Below are 25,140 nucleotides of genomic sequence, written 5' to 3' on the forward strand. Positions count from 1 at the left end.
AAAGGACTATGTTGTTGGACAGGTATCACTGTTGGTCTAAGTATGGGAAATGTAACCGATATGCTTTTGTGCCTAATTGAACCATTACGCGTAGTGCTGTATATAACGAAACCATTACGATTGTAACTAACACCTTCTGGGTGGGGAGGGGTGTTATGTAGTGAACTTAACATAACCCGAGGTACCACTGTAAATAAAAATATTTAACTGACCAATTGTGTTGCAGGTGACTCAATTCTGCCCCTCCCCGGTTGCCGTGTGTCCTCTTTTTCCAAGACACATCCTCTTTTTCAGGGGTAACATTTTTAAAATTTGCCATAATGTCTCTGGCTATAGTTTCTGGATGAGTCCTAGACAAGACTGGTGATTGAAGACTTGCTTTCCCCTTCTCTTCACTTCTCCTGCCCCCACCAGCAATATATCACAGCTTCTATAGCCTACATATACTAAGGGTATTTAAAATGAGAATTGTCTTGAGGTCCTCTTTTTTGCTCTTTGAAATGTGGCAACCCTAACTTGCCCCCCCCCCTAAAATAAATCCTGGCTATACCCATGGCAGGTGGTCATAGCAACAGTGCCAATTTGTTGATATAATCAATAAACAATTACCATGTACTTAGAAATTTATCCTTTTTGCCCTGCCCATTTATCTTCACTCTGCTGTGTTGATTCAAACTCCCAGATTGTGCCATTTCCCATACCTGGGTAAAACCAAGATCGTAAAGTGAGGGCCTCCCCCCATTACCCACCTGACAGCTATTTCCATTTTGGCAGTGGCTGTCAAAAGAGACCATGGTCAAAGAAGGAATATTGGGGTTCAGATCCCCCCCCCCCCCCGCAAGAACCAAAAAATGTGAGCCACGGATCCCTGTTTAGTTTATAACCAATTATGTTGATTTCAGGATTTATTTGTTTGTTTGTTGATTTGTTTTGCCAAAATGGTACACAAATGTTTTTGCACTATTTTTTCCCTACCAGGATGGGGCTTTACAAACCATTGGACCAATGGAGAAACAAGTAACCAATTATTTTTGTTTCCTCTTCTTGGCAGGCCTATTCACACAACATGTGCATAGTTGCTTCTTAATGCAGGAGCCGGGAAGCTGTGACCCTCCAGACGCTGGAAGCCATTGGAAGCATAGTAAAAGTCCAGTCTGTGGTGCCCATTCACAAGTGAAACTTATTGCTGGGCATTGCAGTGATCTGGTGATGAATATTTGTGTGTGTACCAGCCCTGAAAGCAAACTACAAAACTAAGTACATTTTTATGCTCTAGTTATTTCTTCTTTTAAAAAAAATAATTTTTATTAACCGGCCAATCAAATCAAATCAAATCACATCACATAAATTCCGAATTACAAAGCCGAATTTTAAATTTTGTTGAGGGGACCCATATTTCAAGATCCGAAGGGGGATTCTGATCATCATCTTGCTACTGCGTTAATGTCCAAATCAGTCCAAACAAAGTTCATAATTCTATCCAGTCTTATCTTGCTGTTTCCACATCACTTCTTGTTCATATATTTTCTCTTTTTTCTTTATGATCTCTTCTGATAGTATCCTTAAGCCGATAAACACCAATAATAATCCTGTGTGAATTTTTCCGTTCTTCCAATCCTCGAATCGAGATGGTTTCCATATATCATCACCTTCATAGATAACAGCGCTCTTTCCATCATTAATTACAGAACTGTCGTTCTTAAGTCCCACTGAGGAGTTTCACCCACAATATAAAAACAGCTCTATTTCTCCTCTCAGACTTAAGTCCTCCGACAGAACTTCCCAATATGACGACGGCACTTTTACTGCGTCATTCCAAAGCCCTTATACATTCCACGCTCTTCTCAAAACATGCTTTGGTTCGAAAGTTTATCTCCACACAGCCTTAAATCCACAGCTTAAGTCCTTAAAACGACATTTCTGGCTTGTGGGGGGGGGGGGTTCTTGTTTAATCACATATAAGAAAGTAAGGTTTTTCCCCCCCTCCCCCATCAGTCCCTTTGCCATACCGAGTCTTGGCGTATCTTCTCGTGATTTATACTTGCTCCTTCGACTCTTCTTGTTTTATCAGAGATCTCTTCTGTTAGCAGTCTTTACTCCCCCTTCTTCCTTGAAATATGTGCATTCACTTCATCCAAATTGTTTCTTTTGAAGTTCTTGCAGCTAGTGGCGCGGATCAGAGACGGCGTCCAGGAGCGCCAAAATCCCACAGGAGGGCATGTGCCTAGTGCCCCCATCCCCACAAATTCGGGGGTGGTATAGGGCACAGCAGGCAAGGGCAGTCCCCTCACCATCCTGGGGGGGGGGGTAGGGAGGCTACTTACTCCCATCACAGCCTCCAAATTACCTCGTGTGGGTCGGAGAGATGTTATTGTCAGCCATCTTCTGATGCGCCCCCTAGTGGCCCCCTATGCTCTAGTTATTTCTGAAACGGTCTTCAAGGATCGCCCCACTTACAGCGCATGGCAGTAATCCCACTCTGGAGGTTACCAGAGCATGGATAACTGGGCAAGACTATCCTGCTTCAGGAACAGCAATGGCTGGCGAGAAGCGCTCTTGGGTCTTTTTACACAAGCACAAACCCAGGTTTCAGCATGCGTGCCTTCAAGAGGGAGCTGCAAGCTACAAGTGTAACTTACGACAAATGCCAAACAGAAATCCAACAGGTGAAGCTTTCACCAGAATGCAAAGGTGGTGAGCGAGGTGGGGAAGTTTTGCTTGCTGTTTAAAAGTAGGAGTCCTGCCAGAAAGAAAGAAAAAAGGCAAATCTTCCAATATAAATAGGACTTCAAGGCCATGCCATCCGTTTTGGCTCCTCTGCCACTGGGCCACCTCCTCTTCCTCACTGCCAGCTATTAGCTGCTTTCCCCCTGGTGGCAAAAGAGACAGAGAGATGCAGCAATGGGGATGGGGAACTTGTGTCTCTCCAGATGCTGCAAGGACTACAACTCCCATTATCCCTGACCCTCGGCCATGCTGGATGGGGCCGAAGAGAACTGGAGTCAGGAACACCTGGAGAAACACTCTGATCAAGATTTTGCTTGTGTTTGTGTAATTGATTAATCAATATGGTGAGCCAGCTCAAATATATTTAATCAGTTAACACATGCAGACTAAAATGGATAGTTTATTAGAGAGCCAGATTCTATGTACTTTGTCTTATATCAAGGCAGTCCCAGGCTTGCCTGCTTCTCAGCACCCAAAATCTATTAATGTCCAAGAGTATGTCCAGAACACAATATATATATTGTGCAGACTGGAACATAAAACGTCAACACTTGCACTACACTTAACAGTCCAATGAACCTGCCACTCCTTCTGCCAATATCCTCATTCTATTCTGGTCCTTCAGCTTCCCTTTTACTCTTGGCAGACACTGGGCAACTGGTCCAATAGATTTGGATGCCAGAAAATATACTGTTTCACTTTATTATTATAGCACTACCAGAATGCAAAGTACAGAACAGAGAGGAAGGGAGGAATTATTCTTATTATCCTCCTCCTCCATATAGTATCATCAGCTTGTATAGCACTTTACAGAAAATACGAGGGGTAGATCTCTGCCCTGACAGGCTTACAGTTTAAAATTTGGTACAACAGAGGAAGGAGAGGGACGTGGGGGCAGGCAAAGGAGGCGATGATTTGACTGACAAGTGCTGAGGTTTAGAGGCCTGGCTGCTGCCTCTAACTAAATCTCCTGGTAGATGGCTGCGTTGACCCTGGCCTTAATGAAGCACAGTGAACCAACACCAGCTGATGACATGGCTCCCCAAATCAACACAGACTGTGGAAACTTCACACTGGACTTCATTCTTCCATTTTCCCATTCTTCCTCCAGACTCTGGGTCCTTGGTTTCCAAATGAGATGCAAAAGCTGCTCTCATCAGAAAAGAGATTTGGGGAGCCATGTCATCAGCTGGTGTTGGTCCACTGTGCTTCATTAAGCCCAGGGTCAACACAGCCATCTACCAGGAGATTTTGGAGCACTTCATGCTTCCTTCCGCAGACGAGCTTTGTGGGGATGCTGATTTCATTTTCCAGCAGGACCTTGGCACCTGCCCACACTGCCAAAAGTACCAAAACCTGGTTCAATGCCCATGGGGTTACTGTGCTTGATTGGCCAGCAAACTCGCCTGACCTGAACCCCATAGAGAATCTATGGGGCACTGCCAAGAGAAAGATGAGAGACATGGGACTGAGCTGAATAGCAGAAGAGCTATTGAAGCATCCTGATCTTCCATAACACCTCAGCAGTGCCACAGGTTGATAGCATTCATGCCACGCCGCATTGAGGCAGTAATTGATGCAAAAGGGGCCCAAACCAAGTACTGAGTACATATGCATGCTTCTACTTCTCAGAAGTCCAATATTGCTCTATTTGCAATCTTGTTTTGCTGATTTCATTTAATATTCTAATTTTCTGAGATTGTTAATTTGGGGTTTTCATCAGCTGTACGCCATAATCATCACAATTATAACAAATAAAGGCTTGACATATCTCGCTTTGCATGTCATGAGTCTATCTCATATATTAGTTTCACCTTTTCAGTTGAATGACTGAAATAAATGGAACTTTTCCACGATATTCTAATTTTCCGAAGTTCACCTGTATAGTATCATCAGCTTGTATAGCACTTTACATAAAATTCAATAGGATAGATTTCTGCCCTGACAGGCTTACAGTTTAAAATTTGGCACAAAAGAGGAACGAGAGGAATGTGGGGGCAGGCGAAGGAGGCGATGATTTGACTGACAAGTGCTGAGGTTTAGTTAGAGGCTTGGCTGCTGCAGTGTCCCTGCTCCAAGGGCTTCATGGGAAAGGTGATGGCAAGCTATGCTCCCGAGTTTTGCTTTTGTGTTTATTGTTCATCTGCGGAAAAACCCCAACCCTACACATTGTTGTTGTTGTTGTTGGGCTTCGTGGGAAAGGTGATGGGAGGGAGGGCTTGAAGGAAATAAGCAAGGAGGATGCACAGAGGGGTTCTGAGGGGGTACCAGGCATATGGGGCACCAGGGAGGAAAAGGCAGAGTTGTTTCGGGGAACAGAAGACATCTAGAGGTTGAGGAGCAAAGTTCACAGGCAGAGATGTCTCAGGATACAAGAATGCTGTCCTAAGGATGGGAGAGCATGGCCACAAAGGGCTCTGAAGGCAAGAGCAAGGCGTTTGTGATACATCCGAGGGATGAGCATCATGTTATGGGAGTGGTGTGAGAGATGAGTGATTTTGGCAGCTAAGTCAGCAAGGGGAGACAACAGAAGGTCGGGGTGCAGAAGGGCCCCAACTCAGTGGGAGAGCAGCCACTTTGCATGCAGATGGTCAATCCCTGGCAGGTCTGGGAGCTACGCCTCTCTGTCCACCTGAAAAAGTGCAGATGGTGCTAAATGGATGGTAGGCAGATTCCTCCGTCCCCAGGAAGTTGTCCTGTGTGCAGAAGCACACGGATCCAAACACAGGTCTTGCTCAGCACACCACTTCCTGTAATTGCACCCCACTTTGCCTCCAAGTTTTGCTCAAAACAGCCCTGCAGGGTAGGACAGGCCAATAAACAGACTCATTCAAAAGGGTTCAACTCCAAGGGCCTCCTGGCAGTTCCCTCCTGTGAGAAATGAGGTTACAGAGATCCAGGAAGAGGGCCTCCTTGGTGGTGGCACCCGCCCTGTGGAACGTCCTCCCATCAGATGTCAAGGAGATCAATAACTATACAACTTTTAGAAGACATCTAAAAGCAGCCCTGTATAGGGAAGTTTTAAGTGTTTTATGTTTTTATATTTATTGGAAGCTGCCCAGAGTGGCTGGGGCAACCTGGTCACATGGGTGGGGTACAAATAATAAAACTGTTGTTGTTGTTTAAACCCGGGTTCAAGTCCAACATGCCATCCATTATGGCGCCACCTTGTCTCTCATCCTCCAGCAGCTTGTGCAGGAGACCTTCCTGCAGGCTGCACAGGGGACTCAGAGCCCACCATCTGCCCCGACTGTCGCCACACCTTGCCTCTTGTAGAAGGGGGCGCCTGGCCAATACTCACACATGCAAGATGTCCTCCGTCACATCCAGTTCCTTGCTGATCCCTTCTTTGCGGGGCTCAGGGTCAGGGGCCAGGGAGCCCAGCGCAATCTGGGCCAATGATGATGATGGGAAAGGAATCCTCAGCTCACTGATGTTGGGGGTAGCGATAAGGAGCATAAAACGTACAATAAAATCCCCCCCCCCAGCCTACCTTTCCAACAAGAGACTCTCTATTCAAGGTCACCATTGTATTCTGTGTTTAATATTTCTGGGAGAGCTTCTAGTCCCTGGTTTTTGACTGTGGAACTCTGACACGGATTAGAATCCCTGCTTCTCCATGACTGTGGATGGGAGAAAACTCAAGACCAATGTTCAAATTGCAGGGTGGAGGGCAGAGGGGGCCACTTTTGTGCAGATCTCTTTCGCTTACTATTTTTAGAGGGGGGGTTGCCTCAGGGAAGCAGGGAAGATGTGTTATAACTAGAAGAGGAGGGGGTCCAGGGCATGTGGATTTCATTCAAGGCCTTCCTACCTCTTTCCCTCCACCCCACTCAGTCACCATTCTGTCCTATTTGCAGTTGTTAGTGGTCAAAAAGCATTAAAGGGCAACTATCCCCATTTCTCTCCCCAAAGAATCCTGGGCACTGCAGCTTACCCCTCACAAAGCTACAAAGTGCCCATAATACTTTGCGGGTGAAACCCTTGCAACCCACCACCTTGATTTCCCAGCAGCTCTGGAAATGCAACTTAGCACACGTGCAATTCATTCAAATGCATGTGGTGGGTCCTTCCATCGCCGCTCCTTCCATCGCCGCCTCCTCCCCCCGGGGGTGGATCCCAGAGAGCGGCCAGCCCACGTGGGAGGATCCTTCGGAATCCACCAGCTTTAGCTGTAGCAGCGGCGGGCAACAGGCTCTTATGAAGGTTAGAGGCAAATATACCCAATGTGTGCAGGGTTGGGGTTTGCTTTTGTTTTTAATGTATTTTGTTGGTTTTTCCGCGGAAGAGCAATAAACACAAAAGCAAAACTCGGGAGCATAGCTTGCCAGTCACTTTTGGTATAAAGTACAGCAAACCCGCGATTTAAGTGCATTTAACTTGCACGCTTTCAGCTTTCTGCGCTCATCAGTTGTTGTTGTTTAATAAAAGGGTTTGAAAGGATCTGGGGGGAAAGACTTTGGCAATCTGGCACACCATTCCACCCAGTGTGTTTTGACTACACGCAATTTTGGCTTTAGGTGTGATTCCCAGAATGCAAGCCCCTGGTAAGTTGCGGGCTTTCTGGTCCACATAATCAGAGCCGGCCCACCGAGGAGGCAGGGCAAAGCACCCGCTTCAGGCGGCAAAAAAGCAAGAGGCAGCGCTCTGCCCATCCCTTCTGCCACCTTGTGGAAGGCTCCCTCTGGCTGAGCTGGGCAACGGGGGAGTCCTCCTTTTTTCTTTTTTAATTTTTTTTATTCAAAATTATAACAAGACATATTATCCAAAAACATAGCATCCTTGTCCGCCCCCCCCCATTTTTCCTCCCTCCCCCCTCCCACACAAAATCCACCCACCCACCCCTGACTTCCCTCAGTTCCAGTCTTTGGTTTCTCTAAGAATGCTGTTTTCTGCATGTTACAAAATTGTATAGATCCTCAAACTATTTAGCTGATTATTATCAATAAAAAGTTTGTAAATGTTTATTCAAAACCAGCCAAGGAGTCCAGTTCGCTTTGTTGTGTCTTCAAATATTTTGTAAAGGGTTCCCATTCATCCTTAAAGTCACAGTTATCCTTGTCCCGTAGCTTATATGTCAGTTTTGCCAATTCTGCATAGTCCATCAATTTTTCTTGCCATTATTCTTTAGTTGGGGTTTCTTCAGTCTTCCATCCTTATGCTACCAGAACTCTCGCAGCCGTTGTCACATACATGAAGATGTTTTTCAACTTTTTTGGCAGGTCTTTCCCTACAATCCCCAACAAAAATGCCTCGGGTTTTTTAACAAATGTTAAATGGAAAATTTTCTTCAATTCGTTGTATATCATTTCCCAAAAAAATTTAATTACCGTACCTTACAATCCCACCACATATGATAAAACGCCCCCTCCTTTTCCTTACACTTCCAACATATATTTGAACTAGCTTTGTACATTTTCCCTAACTGCACTGGTGTTGTGTACCATCTGTACATCATCTTCATGTAATTCTCCTTCAGTAGGGAACAATCTGTAAATTTTAAGTCGGTTTTCCATAATTTTTCCCAATCATCCATCATAATGTTGTGACCTACATCTTGTGCCCATTTAATCATAACTGATTTTACCTCTTCATCTTTCGTCTCCCATTCTAATAGTATGCTGTATGCGGCCTTCAGTAGTTTCACTTTCCCTTCCATCACTTCCGTTTGAAACCTAGATCTAGTATAACTAAATCCTTTCTTGCTGTCTTCTTTATGTGTTTCATATAGTTGTCAATAATGCAACCAACTCTGAAAGTGGTCTTTGATCTCATCATAATCTCTTAATTTCCATTTTCCAACATGTTCCTTTAATAAATCAGCATATGTGAGCCATTTTCCTTTCTTTCCAAGTGGTTTGAGCAGTAATGCTTCATGTGGTGAGAGCCACCACGGGGTCTTTTGTTCCAATAAGTCTTTGTATCTCTCCCATACTCTCATTAGTGATTTCCTGATTATATGGTTGTAAAAACTTCTATGAACCTTCCCTTTCCTGTACCATAAGTATGTGTGCCAGCCAAATCTATTGTCAAGTCCTTCTAGTTCTAATGCCTCTTGCTTATCCAATCTCATCCAGTCCCTGATCCATACCAAACAAGCAGATTCATAATACAATTTAAGGTCTGGGAGGGCAAACTCGCCTCTATCTTTTACATCTGTAAATATTTTATGTTTTATCCTTGGCTCCCCCCCCCCCCCCGATAAATCTTGAAATCTCTTTCTGCCATTTTTTAAAGCATTCATCTTTCAGGATGACTGGTATTGATTGAAAAAGAAATAGCATTTTTGGCAACACATTCATTTTAATCGCCAATATTTTTCCTAACATTGAGAGATTCATTCTGCTACATATTTCTAAATTTCTTTTTACCTCAAGCCAAATTATTTCAGTTATTTTTAAATAGGTTTATATTTCTTGATGTTAAGCAAATCCCTAAATATTTAACATTTTTATGGACTTCAATCTCAATGTTTTGTTCTAATTCCTTCATGTTTTTAACTAATAATTTAGTTTTATTCCTATTTAGCTTAAATCCTGCCACTACCCCAAAATTCTGAATTTTTTTCTATTACTTTAGGGAGTAAAGTTTTAGGTTCTTCCACTGTTATCACTAGGTCATCTGCATACACTTTTAACTTGAATTCACTTTTCCCAGTTTTTACACCTGTAATCTGGGAGTCTTCCAGTGTGCGGCGGGAGCAGGGGTCACATAATGGTAATTAATTTGTTGCTGATTTTAGATCTCTGCATAGTGAAACGGGTTGCAGCAAGAAAACTACTGTCCTCTGTCAGGGGAGAAATCTGAGACACAAGAAAATGAGATGGAACTTTGGTCCCATTCACCCTATACTGTACAGTGGTACCTCGGGTTACAGACACTTCAGGTTACAGACTCCGCTAAACCAGAAATAGTGCTTCAGGTTAAGAACTTTGCTTCAGGATGAGAACAGAAATCGTGCTCCGGCAGCGCGGCAGCAGCAGGAGGCCCCATTAGCTAAAGTAGTGCTTCAGGTTGAGAACAGTTTCAGGTTAATTACGGACCTTTAGAACGAATTAAGTACGAATTAAGTACTTAATCTGAGGTACCACTGTACATTTAAAACACATGGCTTCCCCAGAGGATTCTGGAAACAGTAGTTTCTTAAATGTGCTGAGCATTGTAGCTCTGTGAGGGGTAAAGTATAGTTCCTACGATTCTGGATGTGTGGGTGGGACCATGTGCTTTAAATGTGCTTTGCATCTATGCCTTGGCTGTGACCTTTCACACATGCTTGATTTTCTGAGAAAGCTGTAAAAACAAAACAGGTTTATGAGTACTGCTGTAGATTTATGGTGAACATGATGGTTTATAGAATCATGTATAACATTCCAAGTTGGTCTCTGGCCAGGCCAGAGCACTTCTGTGGCATGTAACCAGGCCCAGAACATTGGTACCAAATGAGTGTCACATTTAGTGTCATATGCACTTCATTCTAATGCAGTAATATTGGAATTTTCCCAAAGGGGAATTACACACACTAAAATAAATATTGGAAGAGGAATTGTGAGTCATTGCTGCTTCCATTCCCCAATATACAGTGTGTGTGTGTGGTGTGTTTGTAGGAATTCTCACTGCAGGGGAAGGTGTGCTGTTCCCTTCAGCAACATACTGCCCTGAAGAAAGAAAGAAATTTCCACAAACTAATGTGGGAAACATTGCAAAATGCAATTCTGGCCCTCCTGAAGATCTGGGTGGATAGTTCTTCTAATGCCTGGGTATCCCTGACTTGCAGTGGCTCTGGAAGGATCTTTCTTAGCAGCCCTATCTGGAAATGCCTGGGACCCCACCTCCTGCATGCAAAGCATGCACTCTGAAACGGAGCTATAGCCCTACCCCAACGTGCACTTACTAGGGAGTAAGTCTTTGGAAGCACTCCGACTTCCTTCAAAGTAAACTTACTTAGGGTCAAACTGCATTCCTCATGATCAGGAGAAAACAAAAGGGCCTGACAATGTTGCATCCCTAGATAACCCCAACTGCAGAAATTGGACACATCTTTGCTTAGAGTGGCCAATGACACTTGGCCAAAGGAATGGACACCAATTTGCATATGCTGTGTATAAATGCACATATAAAAATATTAGTAGTTTGTATCCTACTAAGTCATAGTCACTAGAACCACTGACTTAGCTGAATACTGTATATATTACCCTGAGTATGAATGATGTATTGGGTCACCCTATAATTCTACAGGGGAATATTATACATCTCACTGCAGTGGGGAAGACTGTGGCCTAGGTGGTTGTGCTTAGTCTGCTGCCAAGGTGCTATCTGTTGATGGGCAACTTCAGTGTCCCTGCTCTTCCTTCTGTATCTTTCAGCCAGACCTGGAATGCCCGGCCATTCAAAGAGAGGACACCTTCATACAGAGAACTGTCACCTGCCCACAACTTAAGCCTCTGACAGCCCTGAAAATTGATGACTGTCTTCTGTAAAATAGGACACCTGAGCATCTTATATTTGCTTTTCCTCTTCTGCTAATGAGTGAATGTCAAGCCATTTCCTCTTTTGTCCCGGCCTTTTCCACATTCTGAATAATCTAAATAGGATCCGTTTGTTTGCTTATTTAGGTTACTTTCTAAACAATGCAAAATTAAGAGTCAGTCTTTTATATATTTACACTATATATAAAAGAATTAAGTATTTTGTTCTCTATGGCAAGGAGTGCTAGGATGGGAAGCATCCATGTAATCCACCTTGTCTTAGACACACACCAGTGATGCATCAGAGGAGCACTTTGCTTCATTTAGTTCTTAAGGGGGAGAGATGGAGAGAGAGAGAGAGAGAGAGAGAGAGAGAGAGAGAGAGAGAGAGAGAGAGGTTGCATTGGAAGTAAGCAGGGACACCGCAGGGGCTTGAACCCCGTCCTGGAAACCAGGAGCGCCAACCACCAGCGTCTTTTGCTTTTTTTTGGCCAATGCAACAAGGTGAAAAGCAAAACCTGAGAGAACACTCTGAATACAGAATGTTCTCTCAGGAAAAAAGAAAACCCTTAAGAATTATGAAGTTGCAGACAGAACACAATCGAGGTTTTATCCCTTGCCATTAACAAGGGATATTCACCTAGATGTGTTTAAGTCACAGAGTGCCATGCTGACTGCCATTCATTTGCAGGGGACAACAGAGAGGCTGGTTCCAGTCTTCAAACTCTGCCTTTATGCTCACCTTTTTGTTTGTCCCTCCGAAATGTGAATTCATGGGCCTAGAAGTTCTTTCTGCTGGTCTGTGAAAAGCAATCTGGACTCATTAATTTGTCCCCGGCCCTTTCTCGCCAATTCCAGAGAAATTTTTTTGGAACACAGTTCTTCTTACTGACCTGACTTCTGCAGGAAGAGCTGGCTTCACCTGAGTGTGCTGGGCTCTTGACAGAACTGTGAAGAGATCAAGCAGGGGGAAATGGAGAAGCCAGCACAAAAGGATTGTACTGAAAAAGATCACTGAATTGTGGAGTGTGAAGTTCACTTGCCATCAGGTTTCCTGAAGGCTTGCAAAATTCTATTTCTTGCGTCCCTGAGATGCACCTGGAAGAGACTAGGGTCTTCAGCAGCCCTCCCCTCCAGACACAGGAGCAAAAACAGCCGGTTACCTAAAGCAGCGCAGTCAAGACGCAGGTATCTCTCAATCCTGCACTGCAGATGGTCACTTGATGTATCAAGAGCTCTGACACTTCCTTTTGTCAATGGAGCAGATCTGCTTCCGGCACAGGTAGCTCTGCGAGGCCTGTAAAAATAAGAGCTGGAACGAAACAAGGATGGCTGTCCCACCCAAAGATGTACCTTATTGTGTGGTGATGGCACAGGAAAGGGCCTCCCCTGCAGTGGTGTCCCAACGCAAGAAGTCCCTCCAGGTAGAAGCACGGAGAGCGACTGCATTAGGCTTCTGAGTTCGCAGCTCTTCTGAAACAGAGATTGAATAACCAACATTGCTCAATACAAGCTCTTTGGAATATTTAGTTTCCATATTTGATGTATGATTCCATTTAGAGCCTACCTTTTCTCCAACAGGCTCAGGGTGCTTGAATGGTCCCCCTCACTGCGACCTGAAAGAATCTTTGTACAAAGAGTTGCAAGCAGAACACAACAGAGATTTTCTCCTCAGCCAAGCACAAGATACTCACCTAGTTGACCTTCAGCCAGAAGACACACAACTGTATTGCTGCCATAATTACAGTGGAGCATTTAGAGATCACTTGTTACAGGGTTACAGGCAAAGTAAGCAGTTTGCTACAGCAGGTTTTTAAATATATTACCTTTGGAACAGATGAACTGTCGAGGATCCAAAATTTAGTATTTGTCGGAAATCCAGCAACTTTCAACCCTATCATGCAAGTTTTCACCAAAAAGTCAGCAATACAATTTGGGTCAAATTAAATTTCTAATAAAGTCGCAGCATTTATGGATATGTTCCCTGCATTAAACAATCATACATGTACCCCAGGCAAAGAAAATTGGGAGCTACATGCCTCCTTTATCTACAGGATTGAAGGGTACAAACCTCTATTCCAAAACATTTCACAAATGTGGGTTATTATGATTTTGTGTGGCCCTCTCCGGTCATTAGTGGAACAATCAGCCACCCCCTTATGTATGAGTAAAAATGGCCAGAGAGTCAGGATTCATAAGATTTCAAATATTTTCTCAGTCATTTCAGCCTTACCATTAGCAGGAAAAAAAATCTGCCCTTTATGTACAGGAAAAAATGGTCACGGCTCATCCTTCCTAATTGTGAATATGTTTGTGCTTAAATGTTTGCTGGACTTTTTTTGCTTAAAAATGGCTGGCAAAATGGTGAAAACCTCTACTCACTCCAATGCCTCTACCAGGCCACCTCTCCCATTGCCACCAGTAGATTCCCCCTCAAAATGCCTTATTTGTTTTTTCACACTAAAATCAGCAAGGCAACTGCTACAGACAAAGGAAGCAGTTTGATGCTCCAGCTTTTAAAATGGGTATTCCAACTACCTAAATACCCCTAGGAACAGAATTACTGGCAAGGATGCAAAATGCTGGCATGTTTGGAACCTTTTGGATTTATATACATCTGGAGGAACAAAAACTCAACAATATTTTGGTGACCCTCTTCTGCAGTTACCCAGTAAGTACAATTCGTTTGGCTTCATGTGCCAAATGCCACCACTTTTAAGCAGCTGCTCAAGAGGGTTTGTTATTCTACTCCTTGGAAGCCACATTATAAATAAATGAAGTTCTTCCCATTAGCGAAGAAGCTTATCTATAGTCCCCAAGAAGCTATCACAAAATGGCTGCAAAGCATTTTTGTCAACAGGGCAGCCTTAGCTAACATGAAATTAAATGGAACTATGTTGTCTTCTCCCCCTCTGGATTCTCCTGGATCCCATTACCCCCTCACTTCTAAGTCTTACCTGTGCTAAAATCTTACCCATCTTGGTTTTTCCAACTTCTGGAGCGAGTGGACACAGACCAGATCCAGGGGCCCTTGGAAGAAGCTGCTTTTCTGGCTCCATTTCCATCAGGGTTTAGGCCTGCTTTTGGCACGGAAACTGCCTTGGTCGCCCTGCACCTCTGGCGAGAGACAAGGGTGACCCCCAGTCAGCTCAGTGCCCCCCAGTGCCTTCCATCAGCTTCGGCTGGTGGCCCAGTTGCGCCCGCCCCTCTCTGGACAGGGGGAGCCTGACTCCTGCTGTCTCTGCTCTGGGAACCCCTTCTTGGGTCCTTCTTTTGGCTTCGATTTTGTACATTGGATATTTTATGTGAGCCGCCCTTAGACCTTCGGGTCTAGGGCGGCATAGAAATTCAATAAATAATGATAATAAGAACTTCAGCAACAGAAACGCCAGCCTTCTGTTTTTGAAATGGCTTCTCCTTTTAAAAGAAAAGCCTTCTATTTTCTGCCATTATTCTTCACTCTGCTTGAAGCAGACTTCATCTCCACCTACCCTTTCCTCTGCTCCTTTGTACATCCAAAGACTTGTTGCTCGAAAGGGAAATAAACTTGATTTCGCCCCTCACATTCTTTTCTTTGTCTTAGTTTTCTCTTGGCCTTTCTAGTCATCAGGTGTATCTGCTTTTCTTGATTCTCTTTAAAATCTTCATCTTGGTGTTTTTTATGATTTTTCAGTTTAATTTTTTCTTGGCTAAGCTTTCTTTTGGGGGCTTTCTCAAAGTCCAGCATCTGTCCAGAATTTACTCTCCCTGTTTTACTATGATTAATTCTTTGTCGGTCTTCTTATTTACTTTCAGTTTCCTTTCAATTTAAAATGTAAATTTAAAATTTTTAGGGAGTTAGTGAATCTATTTATCTTCTGTCTGTCTGTCTGTCTGTCTGTCTATCTATCTACAAGCAACATTTAAAACTGCCAACAATGGAGATCACAATGGAAAATTTGTTGTATCTCTTTTTAAAGTTGTAAATACTGTAACAACTTCACCTCTGACCAGTGAGAGGGCTAAAACCAGTATTATAGCCAGGGACAGTCTCACTCACTAGACTCTGGCTCGCTCCTTCCACCACCTGTTAGTCATAAGGACACATAAAATAGTCCCTTGGCGCATTAATACAGTGGATACAAATGTGTTTGTTTTCAACATGGGATCACTGCGCATGGGTGAGAAAGTAGTGCCGGCCCCACTCTCTAATAACAGGGTTGCTGGGGGGCCATCTTGAATAAAATATGGGGGGCGGGGGGCAGTAAGCCCTGCCCTACATAGTCACATGACACGGCACACACAATTAAATGGCAATGGCCATCAACTTGGGGGTGGGGGTTTCCCGGCCCCCTTAAATATCTTTTGGGGGGGGGCTTAAGAGGAGTTAGCTCCTAAGCCAGGGTATGTGTCATTCCGGGATCAATGTCTTTGTTTGCTTGGCTATGTGTAGAACCTGCTGTGCCTTCTAATGACATTTTGCCCAAGTATTGCACCGATCTAAACATTAAAGATTTTGGTAGACACTGCAGCCTGAGTTTGAATTCTTCTTGGAGTGACAGGCAGGAAACTCTCCTCCACAGTGTGTTTTTTTGGAGGTTCTCCTTGTGGGAGGGGCCCCAGGGGCCCCAAAATGGATAGCCTATCGCTTTAAGAAAATGCTTTAAGAAAATGCTAAGAAACTTAAAGCTATCTACCCCCCCCTATCTATCTATCTATCTATCTATCTATCTATCTACAAGCAACATTTAAAATTGCCAACTATGGAGATCACAAGGGAAAATTTGTTGCATCTCGTTTTAAAGTTGTAAATCCCAACTTCAGCTCTGACCAGTGAGAGGGCTAAAACCAGTATTATTGCCAGGGACAGTCAGTGGCGGAGAAAGCCGCTCGGACACCTGGGGCGCAAGCTGCCCATAGGGGTGGGACGAGGGTGGGGTGAGCAGCCCATAGGTGTGGGGCGCACCGTGGGGCCTCCAGAGTCTGCCTGCCTCCTCCCACTCAGTCGCCCTACAGTTTGGGAGGGGAGGCAGCAGGCAAACTGGGCAGCACAGAGCCTTGGGCACTTTGCAGGTCCCATGGTTAGTGCCGCCTGGCATTCTGTCACCCCCCTCAATGAGGACACCCGGGGCGGCCCCGCACATACCGCACCCCCTTTCCTCCATCCCTGGTTGCAGGTGGTGTGTTGGGGGAGAACTGCCCCCCCCCATCAAGAAAATAAAAATGTACTTAATTGACCAATTGTGTCCCAGGTAACTCAGTTCTGCCCCCCTCCCACGGTTACTGTGTGTCCTCTTTTTCCAGGACACATCCTCTTTTTCAGGGGTAACATTTTTAAAATTTGCCCAAATGTCTCTGGCTATACTTTCTGGATGAGTCCTAGACAAGACTGGTGATTGAAGACTTGTAAGAGTATATAGTAAGAGTATTTAAAATGAGAATCTTCATGGCGTCCTCTTTTTAGCTCTTCAAAATATGGCAACCCTAATCCCCCCCCCTCAAAAAAAAAAATCATGGCTACACCCGGGGCAGGTGGCCGTAATGACAGTGCCAATTTGTTGACATGATCAATGAACAATTACCATGTACTGAGTAATTTATCCTTCTTACTCTGCCCATTTATCATCTCATTGCTGTGTTGATTCAAACTCCCAGATTATGCCATTTCCCATACCTGGGAAAAACCAAGATCATAAAGTGAGGGCCTCCCCCCATTACCCACCTGACAGCTATTTCCATTTTGGCAGTGGCTATCAGAAAAGTGACCACAGTCAAAGATGGAATATTGGGGTTCAGATCCCCCCCCCCCGCAAGAACCAAAAAATGTGAGCCACATCTTTCACTATCTCCCTCGCATTTTGCTTACCTTCTCTCCCTTAACAGCATCATCTTTTAAAATTTTAAATAGTTCAGCTGGAATATCATCACTTCCACTGGCCTTGTTATTAGCAGTGCTTTCTAAGTCCCATTTGACTTCACTCTCCAGGATGTGTGGCTCAAGGTCAGCAACCACACTACCTGGGGTGTATGAGACAACCATATCTTTCTGGTATAATTCCTCTGTGTATTTTTGCCACCTCTTCTTGATGTCTTCTGCTTCTGTTAGGTCCTTACCACTTTTGTCCTTTATTAAGGTAATCTTTGTACAAAATGTTCCTTTCATATCTCCAATTTTCTTGAACACATCTCTGGTTTTTCCCATTCTGTTGTTTTCCTCTATTGTTTGCATTGCTCGTTTAAGAAGGCCTTCTTGTCTCTCCTTGCTATTTTTTGGAAAGCTGCATTCGATTTCCTGTATCTTTCACTATCTCCCTCGCATTTTGCTTGCCTTCTCTCCCCCGCTATTTGTAAGGCCTCATTGGACAGCCACTTTGCTTTCTTGCATTTCCTTTTCGTTGGGATGGTTTTAGTTGCTGCCTCCTGTATAATGTTACGAGCCTCCATCCATAATTCTTCAGGCACTCTGTCCACCAAATCTAAATCCTTAAACCTGTTCCTCACTTCCACTGTGTATTCATAAGGGATTTGATTTAGATTGCATCTTACGGGCCCAGTGTTTTTTCCTACTTTCTTCACTTTAAGCCTGAATTTTGCTATAAGAAGCTGATTATCTGAGCCACAGTCAGCTCCAGGTCTTGTTTTTGCTGACTGTATAGAGCTTCTCCATCTTTGGCTGCAGAGAATATAGATGTATATCAAACCAGCGTACCACACTGTAATAAAGTATGAAAGGACACTTTGTATTATGGCCAGGTAGAAGGAGATCATCAGTTTTTGTTTGACCTTGTTCTTTTGCAGGACCCTAAGGAAATGGAGTCTCTTTTGGGCCTTCCTAACTGTTGTGTATTGAGTCAAAGGATTTTATATCTGTATTATTATTGTCTGTATTTGCATTAGGGTAAAGTAACTGCCTTTTGGTTCCAGAGGGTACAGCTACTACTGGTTCATTTAAGCTGCTGTATTTGGATCCTCTGTCTTATTGGTTTCCTCCAAAAGGCAGGACTGTGATTGCCTGATATTGTTCCCTCCAAAATGTATCCTTTCTAGCTAGTTCCCTGTCCCTATAAATGTAGCTCTCCCCCCTCAGGTCTCAGTCTTGTTGCTTTAATAAAGAAGTGTTACTAGAGAACTGTCTCCAGCATATTATGTCAAGAGAGCTGAAATCACAAACCCCACGTCACAACAACTGGCGACGAGGATGGGATCCGGGATGCTGAGGAGCGGTTAAACGCAGCCCTGCCTCAGAGTCCGGATTGTAGCTAAGAACAAGACTCACTGGCCAGCTGAGAAGACGACCCTGCCCACAGGACAATGGAGAGTCCAAGGGTATTGGAGCCCTTCCAGCCATCAGAGCCCCACACGTGGGAAGACTACGTCGAACGCTTCGAGTTCTTCGCAGTGGCTCAAGGGATCACCGATGCCAGCAAAAGAAGGGCCACATTCCTGAGCTACTGTGGGCCTGAGATCTTCAAGCTGGCCAAGGCATTGCTTGCCCCAGCGAAGCTAAGTGAGACATCTCTCAAAGATATTCTTGCCTGCCTAACAAGCCATTTAGCGCCTACTGAGACCAAGATGGCCCGGCGGATGGAGTTTCATAAGAGGCAGCAACGTGCTGGGGAGTCTGTATCTGCATTTCTAGCTGAACTGCGGAAGCTCGCTCAGCACTGCGACTTCCAAGATCTGGAAGAGACTCTCCTGGATCGGTTTATTGGTGGTCTGAGCAGCAAGAAAGCCAGAAGACGCATCGTGGCCAAAGAAGAGGTTACCCTTGCTTCAGCCTTGAAGGAGGCCACCGCCACGGAGAATTATGAAAGAGAGGAGCTTGATGCCAGTCGCAGGGCCCCTAAGCCACAGATAGAAGTTGCGCATGCCATGGACGAGCTAGAGGCTACTCCGAGCCAGAGCCCAGTCCATGGGGTCGAGTCAGTGCGTCAGGCCTGCACAGTGCACAAAGATCACCGAGGCAGGTGCCCTGGTTGTGGCGGAAATCATGAACGGAAGAGTTGTCGTTTCCGGGATGCTATGTGCCGGACGTGCGGAAAGACAGGTCACATCGCCAGGGTCTGTAGATCGGCGGCGTTGGGAGCGACAGGAGCACCTAGACTGGAGCATCGCAGATCGGCCACAGCAAACCATGTTCTAAAGGACTGCAACTACGTAATGGAGATCAACGGGAGGGTCGTGCAGTTTCCAGCGCAAGGCAAGGCACACGTCAAGGTGAAGATTGAGGGTCAGCTGTGCGACATGGAGGTGGACTCCGGATCTGGATTCACTATCGTGTCGGACCAGACCGCGAGGACATTCTTCCCCAGGGGTAAGTTGCCCCCTCTGGAGCCCTTCCCGGCAACTTTGCAGTCATACTCAGCAGGCCGCATCCATGTCATGGGAATGTGTGCCGTGAGAGTACAGTTCCGCGACAAACAGGCGGTACTCAAACTGGTGATTGCGAAGGGCAGTCGCCCCTGTCTCTTGGGCACTGACTGGTTTCCCGCCCTGGGACTGAGTATATCAGGGCTTAATTCAATCCAAACCTGCCCTGAGATGAGCGAGGCATTATGCAAAGAATTTGCTGGTCTCTTTAATGGAAAACTGGGCCCCCAGTTGACTTCGAATTGGACCCTGGGGTGGCCCCAATCCGACTCAAACCAAGGCGAGTGCCATTTGCACTGCAACCCAAGATCGAAGCAGAGCTGGAGAAATTGGTCAAGCAGGGAGTTCTCTCACCCGTGGACTCCACTAAGTGGGAGACTCCAATCGTCACGCCCCTTAAAGCAAATGGGGAAGTCAGGATCTGTGCTGATTACAAATGTACTATCAATAAGGCACTCAGGGGAAACTCATACCCCATTCCAGTCGTATCACATCTGTTGGCTAAACTGGCTGGGGGCAAGCTTACCAACAGCTGCCAGTAACCCCACAATCAGCGGAAGCACAGACTATTGTCACACATAAAGGGGCGTTCAGAGTTAACAGATTACAATTTGGAGTTTGTGTGGCCCCAGGGATTTTTCAAGGGCTCATGGAACGCCTGTTAAGAGGTCTGCCGGGGGTCTTGCCATTTTTTGATGACGTTTTGATTGCTGGAAAAGACCCACAGGAACTGGTTGCGCGTGTCCGTGCCGTGTTGCTCAAGTTCAAGGAGGTGGGGTTGCAACTAAAAAAGGAAAAATGCAGTTTTGGGGTGCCAACTGTGGAATTCTTGCGGTTTAAAATTGATGCATCAGGCATCCACCCCACAGATGCTAAGGTTAAGGCCATCATCGAGGCACCACGACCACAGAACAAGACGGAGTTGCAGTCATTCCTGGGACTTATTAACTTTTATCATTCGTTCTTACCCCAGAAAGCTTCGGTAGCTGAACCATTATATAGACTGTTGCAGAAAAAGAATGTGTGGCGATGGGGGCAGGAGCAGCAGAAGGCTTTTGAATCCTTGCGAGGAATGCTGAGTAGCAAGAGCGTCCTTGCTCATTATGATGAATCGAAGCCGCTGGTCCTGGCATGTGATGCCTCTCAATACGGCCTGGGGGCGGTGCTGAGTCATAGGGAACCAGATGGGTCGGGAAAGCCCATCTCTTTCTATTCCTGTACGTTGTCGCCCACGGAGCGCAACTATGCTCAAATTGACAAAGAGGCGCTTGCAATTGTGGCAGGAATCAAAAAGTTCCATGATTATGTGTACGGTCGTCATTTCTCCATTGAAACGGACCACAAACCACTGTTGGGGTTGTTCAACCCGAACAAACAAACGCCACAAATTCTCTCCCCCAGAATGTTGCGTTGGTCTATATTCCTGAATGGGTTCCAGTACACCTTGACCCATGTGCCGGGGAAACAGTTGTGCCACGCTGATGTGCTGAGTCGATTGCCCCTTTCTGGCGGGAGCAATGAGGATCCTGCTCCAGCGGAGCACATAATGATGCTGGAAACACTTCCGGGGGCTCCTGTAACGGCTACTGATATTGCTGAGAAAACGAGGAAAGATGCTGTTCTCTCCCGTGTGCTCACTTGGGTGGGGAGGGGGTGGCCAGGTGGTCCGCATGAAGACAAATTCAGGCCTTATGCGACAAGGCAGCACGAGTTATCCATGCATAAGGGTTGTCTCCTGTGGGGAGATAGGGTGATCATCCCAGCACCACTGAGAAACAGGGTTCTTGAGACGCTTCACATGGGACACCCGGGAATGGTCAGGATGAAGTCGCTAGCCCGATGTTATGTGTGGTGGCCTGGAATGGACCAGAACATAGAACAATGGGTACGAACATGCAAGGCATGCCAAGAGGTGCGGCCAGAAGTGGCCAAAGCACCAGTTCACTGGTGGGAGCAGTCCAGATCTCCCTGGAGCCGGCTGCACTTAGATTTTGCTGGGCCATTCCAGGGGAAGGTCTTTTTGGTTATTGTCGACGCATATTCCAAATGGTTAGAAGTGGCAATGGTCCCTAGCATGGCATCAGCTGCCGTAATCAAGGTGTTGAGGCAGCTGTTTGCAACCCACGGGTTACCTGAGACCATTGTATCAGATAATGGGGCAGCTTTTGTATCCCAAGAATTCAGGGCATTCTTGGCTGATAACTTCATAAGAGGGGTCACATCCGCGCCCTTTCACCCATCCTCCAATGGGCAGGCGGAGCGCATGGTAAGAACAGCCAAATAATCCATTGCGCGCTTAATGGAGGGTAACTGGTCAGCTCGCATCGCGCGAATGTTATTTTTGCAGCATGCGACACCGTGTACTGCGACGGGCAAGTCGCCAGCTGAGCTGCTCTTGGGTAGAAGATTGGTAACGGTGCTGGATTATGTCCACCCGGATAAAATGCCAAACCGTAATTCAAGAGCAAACCCCCAGGCTGAGACTGACACAACAAGGTATTTCGCCCCTGAAGATCTGGTCTGGGTGAGGAACTATTCACGAGGTTCGCGGTGGGTGGCTGGTGTGGTCACCCGGACTAGTGGACCTGTGTCCTATTATGTGACCTTGGAAAATGGGCAAGTTTGGAAGAGACATATAGATCAGCTGAGGCGCCGGGCGCTCAACAGGGAGGAGTCTGATAATTCATCCCTGGCTAACGACGCAGAGCTGCAAGACCAGAGTGAAAATGGCCCAGAGGTGCAATCACCAGGGGCTTCAGCAAATGAACCAGGGTCTGCTAGTCCTCAGGATGACGAGGTACAGGTAGGGGACCCTGAGATGTCTGGGACTCCATCTGTTCCTGACGTAACCCCTATAGGAGCCCCACTACCACAGGTGACGCCCAATCCAGAACCGGCAACACCTGTTGTCAGGAGATCAAGTAGAAGTTGTAGGACCCCACAGTACCTGAGAGATTACGTCTGCTGTGCTCACTAGGGGGGGAGGGGTGTTGTGTATTGAGTCAAAGGATTTTATATCTGTATTATTATTGTCTGTATTTGCATTAGGGTAAAGTAACTGCCTTTTGGTTCCAGAGGGTACAGCTACTATTGGTTCATTTAAGCTGCTGTATTTGGATCCTCTGTCTTATTGGTTTCCTCCAAAAGGCAGGACTGTGATTGCCTGATATTGTTCCCTCCAAAATGTATCCTTTCTAGCTAGTTCCCTGTCCCTATAAATGTAGCTCTCCCCTCCTCAGGTCTCAGTCTTGTTACTTTAATAAAGAAGTGTTACTAGAGAACTGTCTCCAGCATATTATGTCAAGAGAGCTGAAATCACAAACCCCACGTCACAACACTAACCACCTGGGTTGTATTGATTTTCCAAGTGAGGTCTTCACTAAGGTAAACTCCCAGGAATTTAAAGGAAGAGACTCTCTCCACACAACCCACCCTGATATACAACGGGGCTAGTTCCCCTCTCTTCCTCCAAAAGTCCAACACCATCTCCTTTGTCTTGCTGATATTTAGGTGCAAGTTATTCTCTAGGCACCATGTGGAGACTTTTTGAACCTCCTCCCTATACGCTGATTCATCTCCACCTGTAATTAGACCCATTATGGTGCTATCATCTGCAAACTTAATAATTGCAGTGGATGGATCAGATGAAATACAGTCATATGTATACAATGAGTACAGGTAGGGACTCAGCACGCATCCCTGTGGGGTGCCAGTGCTGAGCTTCAGAGAGGTAGATGTAGCAGGCCCAATCCTCACTATTTGTGTGCGACCCCTCAGAAAGTCTTTAATCCAACCACAGATGGTCGGGGAAAGGTCCAGGTCCACCAGCTTTTTAATAAGAATGTCCAGAAGAATGGTATTAAAAGCCGAGCTATAATCAATAAACAGCATTCTGACATAATTCCCTGGTCTCTCCAGTTGACTTGGTGCAAGGTGAAAAGCCGTGGCCATGGCATCATCTGTTGACCTATTTCTCCTATAAGCGAACTGGTGTTCATCAAAATCCGGTGGAAAATACGTCCTGAGGTGTTGAAGAAATATCTGGTATTTCTCTAATAGCAAACTACCAAGAATTGTAAATAATATTTAGTACACTAACCTTTGTCTAACTCTTGGTAAATGTCAGCTTGCTGACTTATTTTCTGCCATTGTGATTCAATGTTATATTTGCGCTCAGTACTTTGTAGGATTTGATAATCTTTATGGGTCTTTTAAATTTCTAATCTACCTATCTATCTATATCTCTCTATCAATATTATCTATTCCCCCCCCCCTTTCTGTACTTCCCTATCCTCCTAAATTTGAATATATATATATATATGACTCCACAGTTTTCTGGGTTGCCTCTGGGCCCGGTAACCCTCCAGCCTCTCCTGAGCTGCAGAGGCTCAGGGCAGAGAGGCAGAGGGAACTAAGTTCCTGCAGGAGGAGTGCTCGCCTCCAGGCCAGGAGAGGCGAGTCACCAGAGGATCGGGGCCGCCCTATGCCTCGGGGCAGACAAAAACTGGCCAGCCCCAGTCCCAAGTTGTGGGAGCAACATTGTCGGTTGCTAGTTCCTGTCTGAGCTCCTGACCCGCCCTGGCTCCCTGCTTGCAAGCCTGTTCCTGATTTCACCTGACTCCCTGCCCTGCACCCAGCTTCAGCTACTACGGACTGCCTCCCTGTTGCACCTTTGACCACGGACCAGACTTGGCCCTCGCCTCTCGGGTAACCCACGGGACCAGCACAGTAAGTCAGTGAGGAGCAGTCTGGCACTTGCGTGTGACCTTATTTTCAGGAAGGGGAGATTGCTGCGAACATTACTTCTTGCAGAAAGGATTATGGCTGCCAGTCACGTATTGCATACCTCCCTCCTTTGGCAGCCCTCCTCCTGTAAATCAAAAGCGGAATGGTGCAGATGCATGGTGTGGTTTATTTTATATGAATATTTGAAAACACTATGTTTGTCAGTGCAAACATGGAAATCAGGGGTCTCCAATGTGGTGCCCATGGGCCTGCTGACAACCTTCCTGGAGTCCACCACGTGTTTTCAGAATGTGGACAGGACAGGATCAGTGGTGAATTGTGCCCAGCATGACTTCAGATTGGTCACAGTAGATTTGATTGGCTGCTGCAGGGGCGTACTAAGTGTGACCCCTACCCCGGGGGCCACCTCAGGGTGTGTGCGACAAGGTGGCCCGCTGCCTCCCCCCAGCTGTAGAGCGGCCGAGGGCGCACGGTCAGTACAGTTGCCGTGCGTGCAAGCAAACAATTCTCTTTTTTTAAAAAAATAATTTTTATTAATTTTCATAAACAAAAAACACACAAATAAAAACATTCATAAACAACACATGACTTCCCCATGCCTCCCCTTCACTGCACCCTTGTTTCCAAAATTTTTTTAGCAATCCTTCATTCCATTTCTATATTTAATTTCCCTCAAGATTCTCTTGACTTAAGTATTTACAGCTATAATTCTCTGTTTCTTACCCCTTGACATTTTATCAGTCTGAGATTTTGCAACAGTTCTTAAGATATATTTTAATTTTTTTCCAGTCCTCTTCCACTGTCTCTCTCCTCTGATCACGGATTCTGCCGGTCATCTCTGCCAGTCCCATAA

The 25,140-nt window shown here is 45.6% G+C and overlaps 3 long non-coding RNA genes across 5 annotated transcripts in view; 1 reads left to right on the plus strand and 2 right to left on the minus strand.

Moving 5' to 3' along the window:
* LOC309332724 overlaps positions 1 to 6,360 on the plus strand; it is a 49,198-nt gene extending 42,838 nt beyond the window's left edge. The window contains exon 2 of the long non-coding RNA XR_014152312.1: positions 6,249 to 6,360. This is a non-coding gene — a long non-coding RNA (uncharacterized lncRNA). The remainder of the gene's footprint in view (positions 1 to 6,248) is intronic.
* The window catches only part of LOC309332719, a 132,756-nt gene that overhangs the window by 44,190 nt on the left and 63,426 nt on the right, over positions 1 to 25,140 (minus strand). For 2 of the 3 annotated variants that reach the window (XR_014152304.1, XR_014152305.1), the window contains one exon: positions 10,128 to 11,128. This is a non-coding gene — a long non-coding RNA (uncharacterized lncRNA). Of the gene's footprint in view, positions 1 to 10,127; positions 11,129 to 11,193; positions 11,309 to 25,140 lie in introns of those variants that run through there. The other variant, XR_014152306.1, reaches the window with a different exon arrangement.
* Positions 11,331 to 12,349, minus strand: LOC309332722. Its single transcript, XR_014152310.1, has 3 exons — positions 12,086 to 12,349; positions 11,935 to 11,992; positions 11,331 to 11,521 (listed from the first exon to the last, which is right to left on the minus strand). It is a non-coding gene; the product is annotated as an uncharacterized lncRNA (long non-coding RNA).

The sequence above is a fragment of the Podarcis erhardii genome, assembly GCF_964252035.2.
Source record: "Podarcis erhardii genome assembly, chromosome: 17".
Lineage (NCBI taxonomy): Eukaryota > Metazoa > Chordata > Lepidosauria > Squamata > Lacertidae > Podarcis > Podarcis erhardii.